We start from the raw sequence: 19,291 nt of genomic DNA, 5'->3' as shown, positions 1-19,291 counted from the left end.
AACTGAAGTTCCTGATCCATCAAAGCACTTAAGTGGGTGCTTAACTTTGGCTTCAGTGGGACTACTCACCTGTTTAAATGTGTGTAAGTCCATTGCTGGACTGGGACCTGAGTCTCCACATGCTCTTCTTGTCAAGCTTCAGGCAGAGTGCTCATTACATCCTGATGTTGCTTTGCCATGTTTGTGCTGTGATATTACAGCAGTTTAGAACTGTTCAGAAAAAATTCAAAGCTTTTTTTGGTCAGAATGTGCTAATACGTCAATCTAAACATCCTGTGGGACTGTGTCCCCAGCCCTCTTAAAGGGCCAGTTCACCCTGTGTCAAGCAAGAAACCTGAACATTTCAAGACAAGAGCAAGCAAGCCAAGCAGAGTGACTGTGTGATATGCATGACTATGTGATGCAATATCTGTGATGCCACTGGATTCAACAACCTGATCTTGTGGTGGGGTTGACAGTGGGATTTCGGCACTGTTAATGTCCTCATTCTGGGGGAGCTGAGAGTTTTTTCACTATCAAGAGATGCATTTCACCACATTAACACACATAACTTACATTTTTAGTGTGGGGGCTGTGCAAAAAGCCTCTAATAGTTATGCAGTTTGTTAGCTCATAGCAGATGCAATGTTTGCTGTTTTGTTAAGGCCCTATCTGGAAAACCCATTGACTGGTATGGGATACCTCAAGGGAGGAAAGTTATGTGTATACAGGGGTGGCAGGCTTGTATAATTTTTGGTGGTGCCTAGAATGGGTCCAAGACCCACCCCCTGCACGCGTACAAACACACGCTTGCCTAAAGCTCTGGGAGGGAGTTTGGGTGTGGGAGGGGTGCAGGTTCTGGGAGGGAGTTTGGGCACTCGGTGCGGGCTCTGGGCTGGGGCAGGGGGAGAGGGTGAGGGATGCGGCGCTTACCTCAGGCAGCTCCGGAAGGCAACCCGCATATCCCTCTGGCAGCAGCTCCTAGGCCAGGGGATCTCTGCACGCTGCTGCCCGCAGGCATCACCCCCACTGGCCACAGTTCCTGGCCAATGGGAGCTGTGGAGTTGGCGCTAGGGGCGGGGGCAGCATACACCCCCCCCCCCCCCTTCCAGGGGCTCTAGTGCCATTCCAGCCGCTTCCGGGAGCAGCGCAGAGCGAGGCCTAGCCCCATTGCGCTGCCGGTGGTGGCCGGGTTCCCCCAGGGCCCTTTTTAAATTGCCTGGGGGTGGCAGGCAGGGCCAGGAGATGCTCCAGGAAAGGTGCACAGATGGGGCAGGAGGAGAGACCCAGTCGCAAACATTGGTGGAGCCGGGCCCTGAAAATTCCTGGAGCATAAGCACCACAGGCCCATATAATTTGCCACCCCTGTGTATATAAACAGTTCCAGGGTTAGGGCCTTAGTTCTGCATTCAATTTCTGTGCTTAGGAACAGACTTACTTTGACTATTTCAAGTAGCATTATATACATTGAAGATACCAGCAGTACACACACCCCTTTAGATTTAGCATAGCTAGTTATTGCTGAGTGATTGGATGATCTAAATCAGGAAAGGTAGGTATAGGGTTCCAAGTCAAACTGAGTATATCACCACTGATTAAATATACCTTTCATGAGCAAATACCTCCTAACTACTGAAGTATTAAACAAATACATTTTTAAAATAGTCTTTCCTTTGTATTTTTAGTCTGAAAATTTAGAAAAAGGAGACTATGTGCAACAGTCAATGGCAATATATAAGGTCAGAAGAAAACTCTGACATAGCAGCAAACTGCTTTTTGAAACAGCGCCTCTTCCATATCTCTGGGCCCTGATTTAGACTGTATAGCCCAGCCATTTATAAACCAATATTTATTTCTTTATCACCATTATTGGGATTATGGAATAAATTGTTCTGGGAATATTGGATACTCATTAAATAGTATAATGAAAATATACTACACAGGGCCACAATTATGTTTATTACACTTATTAGAACAGCAGGATAATGTCCTCAAAGTTATGATCTGTCTTGGATGGTATAGACCCAACAAATCCTGCATCTTGGCAGGGGGTTAGCCTAGATGACCCTTGCGTTCCCTTCTAGCCCTATGGCTCTATGATAGCCTTATGCTTACTTGTGACCAGCAAAGACAAATGTGGCAAACCAAGTTCTGCTCTGATTTATACAAAGAGTGGAATTTGGCTCTCTATCTCTGCTTGTCATTTGGAGTATACTGAGGGAAAACTCTGGTACTGGAAATTAGTTTCAGTGCCCACTCTTTCCCTGAGCATCATTACTGGATCAGACACAATTGTCTGCTTTTTTTTTTTATTATTATTTTCATACTCCCTGAAGTGACAGGTGTCTCACCACAGTAACTGAGAGCAGAGTACAATGCAGTAAAAATTACTGCACAGATAACTATGCAAACTGGAAAAAGAGAATGCTAAAGGAAACCTCACAAAGCACCATTCAGTTCAGCAAATAGCAATACATGTTCAGTGTTGTAGTGTTTATGTTGGCAAGCACTTTGCTTAATGGCAACGGAGAGACCCGTTAGTTAATAACAACATCTGCGTTTTATAGAGCACTTTTTATCAGTAGATCTCAAAGCACTTTACAAAGGAGGTCAGTATCATTATCTTTATTGTACGGATGGGGAAATGAAGGCATAGAAAGGGGAAATGACTTGCCCCAGGTCACCCAGCAGGCCAGAACTAGCCAAGCATCCAAGTCTTCCGATTCCCCGGTCAATGCTTTAGCTACTACACTACACTAAACATCTTGATAAGTTGATACCTAACCCAGAACAATTGTTTTTGTTCTACTTATAAGGGATTCACTACTCAGGTAAGCGGAAGGGTACGTACACATAAAGTTACATACACATTGTCAAGGATTTCCTTATAAAATAGTGAGATGTGGGATTCTTTCGTCTCAGACAGGGCCAGATCTTAAAGTGTTTACTCGGTGCATTCCCACTGTCCTGACAGCTTGCACGAGTGAGTAAAAACTGAGTATTTGACCCATATGTTTTATCTTCCAGTACATAACACAGCGCTAATGTGGATTGGGGCTTACTATGTCATGCAATATGTTTCCTTGAGTAATACTCTCTACCCACCAAAGCCATAATTTGTTGTCAGCTGGTATTGAACTATGGACCTCCAACACCTAAGCCTCTTGAGCCAAAGGAGTAACTCCATTAGCCAACAGCTGTTGTAGACGCAGCTAATACAGCCATTTGTGAGGGACAAAGACCACCACACTGTCCTACACTTGAATATGCCAATAAAAGCTACATTAACTCCATGTGTTTGCTCAGGCTGGCTGAGGTTTAATAAAGGCCAAAAAAGAGATCAAATGTTAGATTTCTTCATTGCTCATTTCACTTGTAGACTTTGATATACTGTCCCCAAAATCATGTCATTAATGATAATTCCAAATGAGCTGGATTGCAGAGCCCTCATCCTTCTGCATCACCAACATGTGTCAGAATTATTACCAAGCTGCTTTAACTAGAGAGGAATAGAGTCTGAGGTTGATAACACAGGGAGAGATTATTCCTCTTTGAGATGTGAACATTTATCATCTATCATCTTCAGGATAGCTGTACGTCCAGTTGTGCTTTCCAGTCCTCCAGAGAGCTTGACACTGAAGTATAAAATAGTCTAGATGTTAGGAATAATCTAAGAGAAGCTAGTATGTTCCCCTGATAATATACTCACTTGCTTTGGAGTAGTTATTTGTGAAAGAAACTGTGGATCACTATTGTAGCTGAAAATATTGAGAGCCATGTCTATTTTGCAAGTTATATTGTTTCAATTATTTTAATGACCTTACACTGTTGCTAGATCTGATATCTTCACTCTGTCTCCAAAATTTGCCACTGTGAAAATTAGTGTGTGTATTCCACCGGGGGATGCCTGAGTGACCTGTGAATGAGTTCCCAAAGTTCTTTTGATTGCTTTCCACACTCAGCAATTATAATTTCCCAAACGACTGAAGCCTCTGATGAGATAAAATGCAACAAGTCTTTGTCTTCTTTGTTTATAAATGCCATGTTAACGTGGATAGCTATGCAGATGGTTACTTTTAGACCATCCAAGGATGTGTCATGTTGTCTGATTTTAAGGTGAAGCCAATATCATTCAGTCTCTGCAGCCAGGAGGACACACATATCACTTAATTACTTTGTTAGAGGCTAGGGTGCGGGTGTTAGTGCAGTAAGCTCATTTTATGACTTCTTGGACACAGCTGCTAAGGTGAGGAAGATGAGGTGTTGTAGAGATCCTATTCCTCTCAGGTGACTTGTTTGTTCAAACAGTAGCTCTGGATTTAATATTATGAGGCAGGAAAGCCAAGCCTCAGGGGCACAGTTAAAGGCCCTTCCTTCCTGCATTCTCTAGGGGTACTAAAGTAACCACACGGGAGTCTATCCTTCAGGCTCGTATAGACATCTCCACTTGTTGTTGACAACAGCCTACTCAGATCTTACTGGCAGCTAAGGTTTCTTATACACTGAGGAAACTAAAAGGCAGACATAAATCAGAATAGGAGCTGTGGTAATGGTAATGGTGTTAGCTATGCAATTGCAGGCCACTACCTGCCTTATCGGTCGTTGACCACTAAGTAATGGTGCTGACATGGAGTGCTTACCCTACAGTTTCAGAGTAGCAGCCGTGTTAGTCTGTATCCGCAAAAAGAACAGGAGTATTTGTGGCATCCTACAGTGGTAATTAACTCCTCTCTTAGATCCCAGGAATGACCACCTGCACTTAACAGTGTCTGTGACACCTTTATTTAAAGGAAGATCTTTATATTCCCATTGATCTGGGCAATTATCGTTCTACTGCTGATATTATAGGGAAAGGTTATTGCAAGAATGTCCCATTAGCTTTATAACTATTTTCACCCTCATTTTGACACATTGTGGTTTGAATTCAGGTCTAGGCACACTATTGGGACTGCAGATTCTTCTATTACCCTAAGAAGTCCTTCATTGCTTTTCCACCTTGATAGTCCAGTTCACACATTTTCCATAAGCCTAAAAATCATTCATACCCATTACAGACCAGAGAAAGGAAGCAACTGATCCTTATCTAACTATTTCCTTGAGGTCTGGAATTCCCTACCTTGTAGGATTAGATCCAGAGAATGAAATCCTGATTCCACTGACACCAATGAAAGTTTTGCCATTAACTCCAATTTCACCCAGAGTGTTTTTATGTTTAAAATAATGTCCTCACAAGCATTTTAAAATGATGTAAAATCTCTTATGGAAGATGCTACAGTTCAATTATTAAATTAGTCCTGTAATTTTTATTAGTTTAGTTGACTATATAGTGGATTGAGATGCTTTCCATGATGTGCAATACAAAGGTGCCCTGCATTGTACAGTATATCATAAACATTTACACATTAAGTGGTAAGCTATAATATCAGCATGTCATCAATACACGTCACAAGATGGTTATAAAGTGGCCAAACCAACAGTGGCAGAAAATGAAATAAATTGTGGGAAAGCTCTGCTCCCTACAATGAACATTCTGTATTTTACATCTGAATAAATAAATTAAAAAAAGCTCAAATAATGAGCTCAAGCTGAGCATAAACCCACCCTCAGAAAATAAAATCAGGAAGCTACACTCAGCTGTGCCCATGGAGACGGAAGGAATGTGTGCCATTTGTTTTTTTTTTAAAACGCATCCTTTATTCACGCTGTTATCTTTAGATATTACAACATATCATCTTTCCCTGTGGGCAGAGCAGAAATGACGATATCCAATGGCCATAGCATGAGGAGAACATGGTGGTTTAGTTGTTAAGGTTTTTTTTTAATCATAGATCAACCGAAAAGTTGGCAGTACAGGGGTGGTGGTTTTTTATACAAGCAGTAAAAGAAAGGGTAACGGCACACAGCAGAGTAGATGCAATCGAGGCAATAGGTTACACCAGGATGCCTATCATTACAGCTGGTCAGAAAATTGGAGACGGTGGAGGTTCCCATGGAAAAAAACCTTTTTTTTTGGCCAAAAAATTGAAACGTTTTGATTCTGAAATGGTGCTGTGGTGCTGCATGGGAGTTGTGGTGTGGGAGCCTCATGCTCTTATCCTCCCCTATACGCCAGAATGCAGCACATCATAGCAGTCTCATGGCCACGATGCATGATGGGAGATGTAGGCCAGTCAGATGCCTGTCCTATGGGAGCACAATATTTCATATTCCATCTGAAAACCAGAAAGGGCCAGGTGGCAGGGCATTTTTCTCTCAAAAATCAGAATTTTTCACACAAAACACACACATCTTTTGAAAATATTTGTTTAGACAAACACCCAATTTTCCATCAAAAAACTGTTTCAATAGAGAACGTGCTACCAACCCTACTTATAATTACAAAATGTATGTCCGTTATTTTTTCTTAGTTCCATGATCCATCTTTAGTCAAAAACTTCAGCTGTTTAATCAAATACAAGCAAAAGGTCTTTTCATTTAATTTAATTTATTGTCTTGTCAACCAGATTTTTATACCCGATATTTCTTTTTTTCAACCAAGTTCATTGACTGCAGACACAAGGCTTTTAAACAAGTACATACCTGTGGGAAATCGGGGTATTTCTCTAACACTATCACTGGGGATATTCCAGACTGCCAAGTGTCTGACAGGATGTTGGAAAAAGGGATGTTACATTTTTAAATCTGATTCTCCAGAGTTTTGCAGCTAAAGCTGGAACATTAACATTATTTAATGTCTCTATTTTTCTATGCAGGGTTTTGTTTGTTTAAGCAATCCCTTAAAAAGGGAGAAAAGGAAAAGAAATCAATAGAAGCATAAACTCTTTCATTCCATTTTAGTCTCCCCTCCACACCCACTCTCACTTCCTGTCAGCTTCCCTTTAGTCCATGCCATAGGGCTCTGAGAAGCATTATATATCTTTGCAGTCATGCCGCTGAGGCTCTCCATGCTTTGCTGCCTCGAGAAGGAAGCTGCTAAAATTAGAGCTTGACCCAGTGTATTCTTCGGCCTGCTCCGTCAGTGTGCAATACCAATCATAGAAGTTACCAATGGAAAAGGCCCATTTAGGCATAGCTTCCCTCGTTTAAGAGATGTAGCAGATGTCTGAGGTTTCAGATAGAAATACTGATTTTTGACATGCTAAATTGGAGAAGTTCCAGAGTCTCCTATCACCATGTGTAACCCACACCCACTCAACGTGCCACTCTGGCCAAGGCCCGAGACACTGTAGAGAGGCTGCTGAGCCTCCTGCAACCTTAGCTAATAGAGGTGGCTGGTTTAGTTCAAGCAGTAGAGTTTCAGTGTGTTAAGATTCCCTGTTTCAATCCCTGCAGATATTGATCAAATCAGGGACACAGCATTGCATTGCTGAGAGCTGCCATCATGTTTCTATGCAACTACAACAGATTCTGCAATAAGAGCTCTGTAAGGCACAGGCCAGAGTTCTGTAGCTCCACATATCACTGAGCTTCCCAGCAACACAAGATCAATGTAGACATTTCTACACCACATAAAGGGATGCAACTTGCCTACCTCTCTGTACACAGACATCTCTGCTGCCTGGGTGAGACCATGTCCCACTTGATCCTCTCTAACCTGTTGGGGTGATTAGTCTGCACAAGGATTGCTGCTGCCTAGCCTCTGAGTGGTGGATGCAAAGAAAAGAGAACTTTTTGTGCTTTCCACCCTACAGCAGTGTCATCGGCCCTATGGGAGGATATGTTACTATTTATGTATGTAACTGGGGATGGGGGTTTCACTTTTAAAAATCCAGCATTACAGATGGCAACATTTCTCCAGACAGGGAGGCCTCCTCCCCATCAGATCAGGTACAAGAAAATAATCGCCATGAGTTGCTGTTAGTGGGAGATTGTTAGCTACAGTATGTATTTTTAGTGTCCATCCTCTGCTCTGGTGATTTGACAGGGGAAGAAATTACACCGGTATTGGCCAAAATATTTATCAAGAGGCTTCATATTGCAATAAAGAAAATAAATATTTGGCAAATGCTTGCTGCTGTTTACCAACTTTTCCAGAGTTTGCTGAAGCATTTACGCTGCAATTAGAGGCATAATTTGCAGCTCATGTAGACATACCCACACTAACTTTAATCTAGCCAGTTTGCTAAAAATAGCAGTGGAAACATGGCATCACAGGCTATTCAAACTCACCTGGAATCAGGGCTGGATTTCCAATTAGGCACATGCCTAGGGGTGCCGGCGTGGTAGGGGCGCCTAAAAGTTAAAGTTAATACATACACAGTTACCCTGTGAGTGGCCGGACTCCTGGTGTGGATTGGTGGCTGCCTAGTGTGTGGGGCTGGAGCAGGGTGAGCATCCGAATCAGCCCGCCTGGGGGCGCAGTGAGCCGCGGAGGGGTGCGGCGACTGCTGAAGGTGCTGGGAGCATCCCAGCCCCATCCCAATCTCGGTCGCTCTGCTGCCTCTGTCCCATGTCAGGGAGGGGAGTGGCCCGTACCCCATTCACCTGCACAGGCAGAGCCAGAGCGCGCTGCCTCCCTGGGCCGTGGGAGGGATGGAAGACACCCAGGGACCACTTGCCATGGGGAGAGGTACAGTCCCCCCCCTTTGTGCCTCACCTGAGGTGGATGAGCTGTGCCCCAGCTTGGGCTGGGAGCAGTGTGTGTGGCAAAGGGTCTCATGCCTTCCCGGGGAGGCTGTGTTTATATCTCTTTTCATTTCATACGGACAACACGAAGGTCAGCTCTAGGCGGGGTGGGGAGGAGGCGCGGAAGATACTGTGCCTAGGGGCGCATAAGGTGTAAATCCAGCCCTGCCTGGAACCTCTGCGTATGTACTTAGATTGCTAGCACCCACTAAAGCATGCACGGCCATACCCTCACTGCTATTTGTAGTGAGCTAGGCAGATGAAAGGTAGTGCAGGAATGTCTACACGCTGCAAATTATACCTCTGGTTGCAATATAGACGTACCTATTGAATAATACTTTGACTTTATCTAATGCCTTTCACTCAGACATTGCAAAGAACTTTGCACACAGTAATAAATGAGACAGGGACCTTGTCTCGTTTCCAGCACTGTAGATAGGAGTAGAAGGATGCTTTGGTGGCTAAGGCACTGGCCTAGCCCTCAGAAGGTTGGGCTCTAGTCCTGGTTCTACCATCCACGTCTTCGTGGCCTTGGGCAAGTCATTTAATTTCTCTGGTCCATGAATCCAAAGCTGATGTAAAGTTGGTGGAGGTGGCTCTATCTCTTCCCAGACCATTTCCATACCTGCGGGCACTGCACTATCCGAGGTGGGACAGGTAAATTGTGGCTCAACTATGCCCAATTCTCTGCTACTGGAAAGTTTTCTGCCAGCAGCATGATTTAAAGCTGTTCCTTTGGCGCTTTAACTTACTCCTCGACTGGACAGCAAAGAATCAGGGAACTTTGACTGGCTCCCTGTCACCTCCCCTGCTCTGCCCCCTGGTGCAGTGGGGAACTGTGCCCTCTGTTGCCCATCTGTACAAAGGGGATGATAATACTTCCTTTATGTCTTGTCTGTTTAGGATGGAAACTCTTCCGGGCAGAGATTGTCTCACACTGTGTTTGTGCAGCCCCTAGCACAACGGGGCCCAACCTCTGTTGGTGTCTCCAGGTGTTATAATATTATAAAAATTATAATGACAGACATTTGTTGAAATGGACTGTGGGGGTATGACGAGTGCAAATACAAGTAAGGATGCGGAGCTGACAAAACAAAAGATGTTTTGAATCTTTTGTTCTAACGAAAAAAATGCCCAATCCAGCAAATTAAAGGCCTGATCCAAAAACCATTAACTTTAATGGAACCTTTCCATTTACTTCACTGGCCTTTGGATCAAGTCCTAAGAGGCTGATACAGCTTTCACTGAAGTCAATGGGAATCTTTCTGTTTACTTCGATGGGCTTCAGATCAGAGCCTGGAGGAAATTAATTCATGTAAACAACGAGTACATAAAATATCAAACCTGCTCTCAGACAGAGAACTCCTAGGTGAGAGTCTAGCCTGCAGTGAATTTCAAGAGCAGAAGTAACAGAACATCCCAAGAAAGCGTGTTTATAAACAGCAGTTTCTTCTCTGCTCTCCCCTCACCTCAGCAAGTGACCTCAGTGACATGAGCCTGTCCTTTATATCAGTCATTAAAGTGTTCTCATTACAACAGAAACAAATATTGGACTTTCTCAAGTTTAAAATACAGACCTAAGCCTGTAGGGGTTAAAGTCTAATGCTCCTCAGAGATGCCAGCCCCTATTCCAACCAGCCTCAAAGACAGCCCAGAGTATTTCCAACAGGAACTGTAGAAATGCTGGGAAAGAATCAGAGTACATACTCCTACAACATGCTGACCGCATAACTTAATATGTAGGTCTCACATACGCCCTCACCCATCTCACACCATAGAAAAATCCTAGCGAATTTAACAGGAAATGATAACTTATGTACATGATTTTTTTTTCACCATCCCTATAGTATTTTGTAGAGAATTACAGCCTTTCCATAGAATCCTAGAGGATGTTTCAAAAAGCCTATAAAATATATTAGTCTCTATGCCATTCTATAGGATTTTAGGGTAATTTCTATAGAAACCTATTACCTTCTTATAGACCTCTACTGGTTTCAACCCTGTTTGAAAGCTACAGAGCTTTCCTGTAAGAAGGGCCAAACACAGCAAAGATGATGTTAAAAAAGCCATCAAGGCTGCTGCAATGGTCTTATCAGTGTTAGCCAGTTGTTTAGAACTACATGCTGGCTGAAGAGTACAAAGACGGCCAGTCCAAGTCCCTGTTAGTTCTCTCCCAGGGACATCTGTGCCTGTCACTTGCCACTTGCTCACCTCAGCATGTCCTGGACTTCTCAGAATAATCTCACAACATTATTGCTGAGCTTTCAGCGTTCTGTGTTCAATGAGCACGGCCTGCTCTCATAAACTAGTTCCAGGAAAGGAGAGGAAACAAACAAAGAAGACCATGTAGAAATGCAAAACTTGACTATAGCCATATGAAATTTAGTAGCTACCTCTCTGAGTTAGAACCCTCATGGTAACTAATATCTCATATGTAGAGCAACCATCCTGAACCTTGGTTATTCTGCCCACTTGTAAATGCATCTAAAATTATTTAAAATAAAATACCCTGGTATCTGACATCCCTGCTGAGAGACATAGATAATGGTGCAGGACCTATTTATTCATTTCTTTCATGGAAACAGCATTTTGTGTAAAGTCAGCATCACAACTCACCATTTTTGATGTAAAATATTAGGATATTATTAGTCTGCATATCCATATAGCACCATAAATTTATTTATGTTCATAAACATAAGACAATAGCCAGTTTCTCTAGGACAGAAAAAATATGGCTTTGGGTAGGTGTCCATATAAAAGGTTATTAAGAACTAGTTCTACATGTTCCAGTCCCAGGTAGCCTCACAAAGGGAATCTGGTTTCAGAGTAACAGCCGTGTTAGTCTGTATTCGCAAAAAGAAAAGGAGTACTTGTGGCACCTTAGAGACTAACCAATTTATTTGAGCATGAGCTTTCGTGAGCTACAGCTCACTTCATTGGATGGGTTTTGCTTTGGTTTTGTTAGGTCTCCTCCTTTAAGATCCAGTTCTTCATTTGGACATGGGCATGAATCCCTTTGTAACCGGTGCACATGCATCTCATTGAATTAGATTTCTCGCACTCTCAGGGGACCCATATGGGGCACTGAGTGTCCTAATGACAATATACATTAACATTGATGACAGTTGTCATTAATAATAGACCAGATCAAACACACACAAATAAAGACCCCCAATTTCCACACAATACCTCTAACCACCCCTTCCTCAAATGCATGAGAGAAAAGAGAGAAGCTTTAGTCATCATTTGGAATTTTGAAGTTAATGGCAAAATCTGCATTACCTGCAAACTAGAAAACTTTGGACAATTAATTGACTATCAACTGACACTCAAGAGTACATAATAATAATACTGTGTACTTCTATAACACCTTCCATCCAGAGATCTCAATAGGGCAGTGGGAAGAGAGCTACATAGTGCCCCCTGTCATGGTGTCCCTATGCCTCAGGGTTGCCTTAATCGAACCCTGCTGTGGTCAGATACATTAGCATTTGTTTCTCACCAGCAATACATCCATGTCTGTCCCTTGTGCATATCCCACCTGCAATATCACCATTGATATCATATTCAAATACCTTTTTAGAACTGTTTCTAAATTGGAAGCTCTATTTTAAAGGAGCCAATTAAGTGTCAAAGTAATCAACTTTTATCAGCAAGCTTCAGTGCAGCTGTTGATTAGCTGTTTTCCAATTAACCTTTTCACCTCCCCCCAAGTTAGAGAGTAAATTTATTTACACTGATAACAAGGCACAAATATACACCTTCCATTAGACCCAGATTGGCAATACCCTTTGCTAAATTCATATTGTTTTGGCTCCTAATCCAATCACTACCTCCCAGTCACAGCCCATCATATACTATCAACAGATACACATGATTTCCATGTAAGAGACCAGTATTTTCTTGCACCAGATGATGTGCAATCCTGTGATGTTAACTCTCATCTAAGGCCAGATCACAACAGAAGACGGTGAGCCTAATTCTCCACTACCTTGCTATATCAGAATGGCAATGTTTTACACCCACTCGGAATTGAGTTTCCAGTACACTTAGATCTGAAAGGTTTCCAAATCTGTTACTTGTAATGCTGTAGATCTGTGGCAGACTCTTTTAAGAAGCAGCTACGTAAACATGGACATTGTAATACTGCCATCACTTTTAACTTTGTCTAGCATTCAGTGTTAGTTGACTGTAATCATGTCTGTGCACTGACAAGTCTGATGGATAGTACGGGCTGAGATCACACACAGGAGTGGGAAGGGGGAATCTTGTGACAAGATTGTGTGGAGTTGATTTAACTGTTCAAGCCATCTGTAAAAACAAGTTATCACATCCATAAATAAAATGACCAGGTTGGGGATTTGGGATGGCAACTGTCTTTCAGGGGGATGCAATGTGATGGCCTCCCTTTGAAATGGCCCACCTTGATTATCATGCACATTGTAGGGAGAGTGGTCACTTTGGATAAGCTATTACCAGCAGGAGAGTGAGTTTGTGTGTGTGGTTTTTGGAAGGGGGAGTGAGAAAACCTGGATCTGTGCTGGAAATGGCCCACCTTGATTATCATACACATTGTAAAGAGAGTGGTCACTTTGGATGGGCTATTACCAGCAGGAGAGTGAGTTTGTGTGTAGGGGGGCGGAGGGTGAAAAAACCTGGATTTGTGCTGGAAATGGCCCAACTTGATTATCATACACATTGTAAGGAGAGTGATCACTTTAGATAAGCTATTACCAGCAGGACAGTGGGGTGGGAGGAGGTATTGTTTCATGGTCTCTGTGTATATAATGTCTTCTGCAGCTTCCACAGTATGCATCCGATGAAGTGAGCTGTAGCTCACGAAAGCTTATGCTCAAATAAATTGGTTAGTCTCTAAGGTGACACAAGTACTCCTTTCCTTCCAAGAGCTAATCACATTCCAAGGGGGGGTGAGGGGGGAAGTGTAAACTCCTTGGCACCTGCACTCACAGGCACATACCACTGCTTCCACTAGGGGGTGTGCCAAAAATATCTATTTCCTTGGCCTCGAGATCTCGTCATCTTGCTTGGCCTGGATATTTGGTAGAGATTGTTTTTCCTAGTTGACAGGACAAACCCTCCTCTCCACTGTGTTTGTTCATCTCTTGCACTCCCTCACCTTCCATCCCCACCCCAGATTTCATATAAACAGCCTGGTTTCTTAAAAACTCCAGCAGAATTGGTTCTAGCCTGAAAATATCCCAAACTGAAGAAATAAATACATTTACCAGCACAAGAGCTACTTTATAATACTTTGCTGTGAGCAACTGAATTCCAGTGTTTAAGAAATGGCTCCAAGGGACTATTGTAGAGCAAAGTTTCCCAGACTGTGGTTTGGGAACCACTGCAGGTTGTCTGGAAGTCCACAGAGAGCTAGTTGGTGATTTGGTGCTGGCTCTCCTCATTTCCAGCTGTTTCTACAGGTGTCCAGGCTTTTCATTGCAAGAAGGAGCCTGACCACCTATAAAAGCAGCTGGAGACAGAGGCAGCCTAACCTACTGGGGGTTACTGTTAAATAACAAGAGGAGGGGAAATAGGAAAATCCATCAGAGACTGGAGCTACCATTAGAACTGGAGCTGCCAGAGAACACTTGAAAGGCACGTCCAAGGTAGAAGGAGAGAAAGGAACAAGGCAATACGCCTAGGGGAGCAGAGAGAGGTGGGCAATATGCAGGATTGTGAGCTGTAAGCAATCAAAAATTTTGAGTTTGGTCCCCCAAAATCTTGAGATCAGCTTAAAAAATCATGAGATATTAAAATAATAAATGTGGACTTCTACTTATTTCTTTCCTGGTGTTCAAGCCTTCAGGGCTCATGTTTTCTCTGCGGCCATGAGAGCTAGAAATGTGCTTTGTTTTTTAAATGAAAGCTGAGATTGTCATGGAATCAGAGGACTCCAGAAGCTGGTGCATAAAAAAAACAGCATGTCTCAAGAGACTCGCAACAAAAATTGAGAGAGCTGGCATCACTAGGTACGCCCGGAGAGGAAGAGAAGCAGACAGCAGGGAAGCACATCAAGAGACTGAAGAAAGAAAGGATCAGATGGCCCAGAAGCATGAGCAGGACAGCAGGAGGAAGGAGAGGAACAGAACAGGTGGGTGGGGAGAGATGAAATGAACAGCAGAAGTAGACAGTGTGTTTGATTTTTTTAGAGATGAGACAACACTGCATTAAAGGCAGTTAAAACGGCATTACTAAGATTATTTTTTTCACATAAGCAATTACTGTAGTTGCCATAGGGATGTTATGGAATTGTGAAAGGGAGGGGAGACTCTTACTAGGCAATCTTTCTCTTTTAAGGTGATGGGGAAGGATTAGAGCAAAACTGCAATAAACTACAAAAATCAAATAAAAGTCAAAAGCTGGAGGTTCTAAGGAGAAGGTAGTGCGCTTTTACAAGAAGAGGGGAAGACATCAAACGGTTGGAAGTGATACTTGTCAGAGTTCAGGGCAGCTGCCCCTATATTCCCCTTCTGTGGTCCAGCAAGAGCACCCACTCTCAGGCTTATGGCTCCCCAGATGTCGCCTCTCTTGACCGGAGACACATGTCTCTCTCCCTCTTGACCAAGGCATTTCCAGGCTGCCCAGTTCCCTGCCGGCACTGTGTTATTCCTAAGCCATACAGAGTGCCTAAGCAGGCCAATGACTCTGCTGTGCTTTCCCTTCTAAGGCTATAAATAGCATAATTACCCACAGTTAAGTTAGCACACACTCTTTGTAAGCAAGCACAGTTATTCTTAAGATAAAAGCATTACAGAGAAAATATATTAAGAACAATAAAAGAAGCTACATGCATGCTAAGGTTACCAGAGATCATCCCTGACTCCAACAAGGATTCTGGCAGGTGAACAGTCCTTCAAACCGCACCAACAGGTTTTTCTGAGGTCACAAGTTCATAACCACCTTGGCTCAGAACAAGCACCGACAGGAATCTGTGAGTCACGTGTTTATCCAGTTTGGGCTTTTGCGCTTGTCTTTATGTAACAAGTGATCAATCAGCTGACAATGAATCCCTCCTCTGGGTGCTGCTTAAAAAAGATGGCTGCGGAGGTGGGATGTTGCCTTCCTCTCCTCCCAAGTATTTCCCAGGAATCCCACTTAACTTTGTTTGTCCAGCACGTTGTGTCAGAGTCCTTTGAAGCTCATAACACTTTCCAAAGTTTACATTGGCTACGTCTCCTAGAGAAGTTACCTACAGTCTCACAATAATACATACATATTTGCATTTTTAAAGCAGTGACCTCCTAAAATACAAAAACTGAATTCAATAAACTTTAACTTAATTCAATAAGATTTGTCCAGGAAATTGCCATATCTGTCACGATAGTAAGAAGGAGAAGAACGGTAGCAGGGAGGTGTCTAACAACTACTCACTTCCCCTTGGAAATTCAGGGGAAATCTATGTGCAGACTAGGCGGAGAGACAATTTCAAGTGCATACATTATTCTTCCTTCTCCTTGCCACAATCTGTTTTGCAGTGCTGCTCTTTGCTATTAAATTGGTGCCACACATGTGTCAGACACTGGGTTGCAGAAGTGGCTGCATTTTAGGGATGGTTGAAATTGTCCCTTCGTCTCTTTTCTGTTTCAGTTTGTAAAGCACTCAGGGGCTGTATATATAATCAGCCTTGCCTAATTGCAATTGCTATTATCCCACCAAATCTTCCTGGTTCTCTTATGTTATCTTGATACTCCTACCCCCATTCTCTACTCCACTATGAGCAGATCAGAGTAGTGTCAATCCCAAGAATAACCCTTGTTGCTTTGGGGCTACACATGGAAAGACAATTAAGAATGGAATATTTTGTCTATTTCCAACTGGATCCCTCAAGATATCTCATCAGTCCAGCACATGGCCATTTGATTTGTTTGGAAAGCATTCCTCTGAAAGCTACCTGAAGGACTCTCCCTTTTGCCTCTGCTCCACGCCCACATTCCAGAGGGGCCTCAGATATAGCCTGGAGCCATGGTAGCAGATGCTTTAGCCAAACATAAAAAGGAGCTCTGACTTCTGTGTGATGGGGCTGCCTCTGGGCTAGCCGCACACAGTGAATGTTCTAACAGCTGCACGGAGAGCACAATGATGAGGCAGATTCTAGTGTTGCACTGAATACTTTTCGTCAAGGGAAGTGCTATACTTCAGCTAGCCAGACAGCAACATGCCTATAATCCTCAGCAGAGAGCGAATTACAGACACACAAATTCCAGGCATGACTAAACTGCCTCGCAAACCCCATTGCTCTGAGAGCTGAAACAATTAGTATACTGTTGATTCATCAGCTTAAAGCCACTGAGGTGGAGAATGGCAGCTGGAGTGTCAAGTACAAGGCACTATTTCACCACCATTCAGAGAAAGACAAAATCTTGGGCTCTTGTCTGGGTCTGTGGCAATGCTTTCCTGCCCACGTGGAACGGAGGAGCTCTCCACTTTCTTGCCTTGGGCTTCAGTGGAGCCTCTGATGGCAACCGACTTGGAGGAAGCTTTCCCTCGTACATGCCCACCAAAAGCCCCACTCCTTATGCAATGCAGTGATTAAGGGGCTGGAGGGATTGGTTTATAAGGAAGGATTATAAGAATTTAATATGCATTAACTGTAGCTGGCAGGCTTGTGTCAAGGTTCCTCCCCCACTCTGAACTCTAGGGTACAGATGTGGGGACCTGCATGAAAAACCTCCTAAGCTTATCTTTACCAGCTTAGGTCAAAACTTCCCCAAGGTACAAAATATTACACCCGTTATCCTTGGAATGGCCGCTACCACCACCAAACAATTACTGGTTACTGGGGAAGAGCTGTTTGGACGCGTCTGTCCCCCCAAAATACTTCCCAAAACCTTGCACCCCACTTCCTGGACAAGGTTTGGTAAAAAGCCTCACCAATTTGCCTAGGTGACTACAGACCCAGACCCTTGGATCTTAAGAACAATGAACAATCCTCCCAACACTTGCACCCCCCCTTTCCTGGGAAATGTTGGATAAAAAGCCTCACCAATTTGCATAGGTGACCACAGACCCAAACCCTTGGATCTAAGAACAATGAAAAAGCAGTCAGTTTTTTACAAGAAGACTTTTAATAAAAAATAGAAGTAAATAGAAATAAAGAAATCCCCCCTGTAAAATCAGGATGGTAGATATCTTACAGGGTAATTAGATTCAAAAACATAGAGAACCCCTCTAGGCAAAACCTTAAGTTACAAAAAAGATACACAGACAGAAATAGTTATTCTATTCAGCACAATGCTTTTCTCAGCCATTTAAAGGAATCATAATCTAACACATACCTAGCTAGATTACTTACTAAAAGTTCTCCATTCCTGTTCTGTCTCTGGCAAAGAGCAGCACACAGACAGACCCAAACCCTTTGTTTGTCTCCCTCCTCCCAGCTTTTGAAAGTATCTTGTCTCCTCATTGGTCATTTTGGTCAGGTGCCAGCAAGGTTACCTTTAGCTTCTTAACCCTTTACAGGTGAGAGGAGCTTTCCCCTGGCCAGGAGGGATTTCAAAGGGGTTTACCCTTCCCTTTATATTTATGACAGCTTGTAATACACACCTGATGAAATAGTGTTGAACTATGCTGATCCAGTTATTTATATTCACGGCAACCCATTCAACACCTCCAGTCTAGCAGCTCAGGGTGATATAGTAGTTTCTCCCCGTCTTTGGTTGCTTTTGACATACCACATAACTCTGCCTGTTCAAGTGTGCTTGAGCCAGCATAACTAAAGCACTCAGATATGACAGTGATGAATGCTATAGAAATGCCTGTAGGTAAATCCTGTGTTATGCAGACAAATGATCACAGTGGTCCTTTCTGGCTTAAAGTCTATGAACTTCTTAAAATAACTGGTTTTAGAGTAGCAGCCGTGTTAGTCTGTATTCGCAAAAAGAAAAGGAGTACTTGTGGCACCTTAGAGACTAACCAATTTATTTGAGCATGAGCTTTCGTGAGCTACAGCTCGCTTCATTACAGACTCCCAAGGAAAGTGGTGGGAGACCCATTTCTCAAATCACCCAAAACAGGACAAAACACTAGAAAATATATTGTGGGGAATAGGGCTGGTTGAAAATTTTTCATGGAGCCTGTTTTACAACCGAAAGTTGGATCTTTGGGTATGTCTACACTACGGAATAAGGACTGTCAAGATCTGATGTTTCACATTTTATTTAAAAAAATGTGATTTAGGCACTTGTGCCCTACAACAGGGAATTAGCATCTTGAGGGATATCGCGCTATTTCATTGCCAGAAGAAACTATCTGGCTCCAAGGCATATTCCCAATCTAAATGCTGTCAGAGAGTAGTGTGGCTGCTGGCTGCAGCATTGAATATATATGCAGAGGTGTTTGGCCAAATTCTGCTCTAATTACAGCTAGAATTACTCCCCTATGTCAGTGGAGTGACTCTGGCTTCATGCCAGAATATTTTAAACCAAGTTGCCAGCAGTCGTCTCTCACTGCTAAGAGGGGACCCCACCATGAACATGAGAGCTCCCAACTTGGGCTCTGAACAAAAGCAGTAGTCAAGATGAGCTTCACAAAACTCTGTACTAACTTCCAAAGACCCTTTGGGATCTCTGCCCCTAAAGAGTGAGGCCCCAGCCCCTGGGATTTCTTCCCTTTTCTGAATAAAGTAAAGTTCAGCCCTTTGGTCTGTATTTGGCTTATAGCCTGTCTT

At 43.1% G+C, this 19,291-nt stretch overlaps 1 long non-coding RNA gene across 1 annotated transcript in view; it reads left to right on the top strand.

Annotated features, from left to right (window-relative positions):
* LOC125637188 (uncharacterized) overlaps positions 1–19,291 on the top strand; it is a 60,223-nt gene that overhangs the window by 22,078 nt on the left and 18,854 nt on the right. The window lies entirely within an intron of this gene.

The sequence above is a fragment of the Caretta caretta genome, chromosome 5 (assembly GCF_965140235.1).
Source record: "Caretta caretta isolate rCarCar2 chromosome 5, rCarCar1.hap1, whole genome shotgun sequence".
NCBI classification, from domain to species: domain Eukaryota; kingdom Metazoa; phylum Chordata; order Testudines; family Cheloniidae; genus Caretta; species Caretta caretta.
This window is presented reverse-complemented; position numbering and strand designations above follow the sequence as displayed.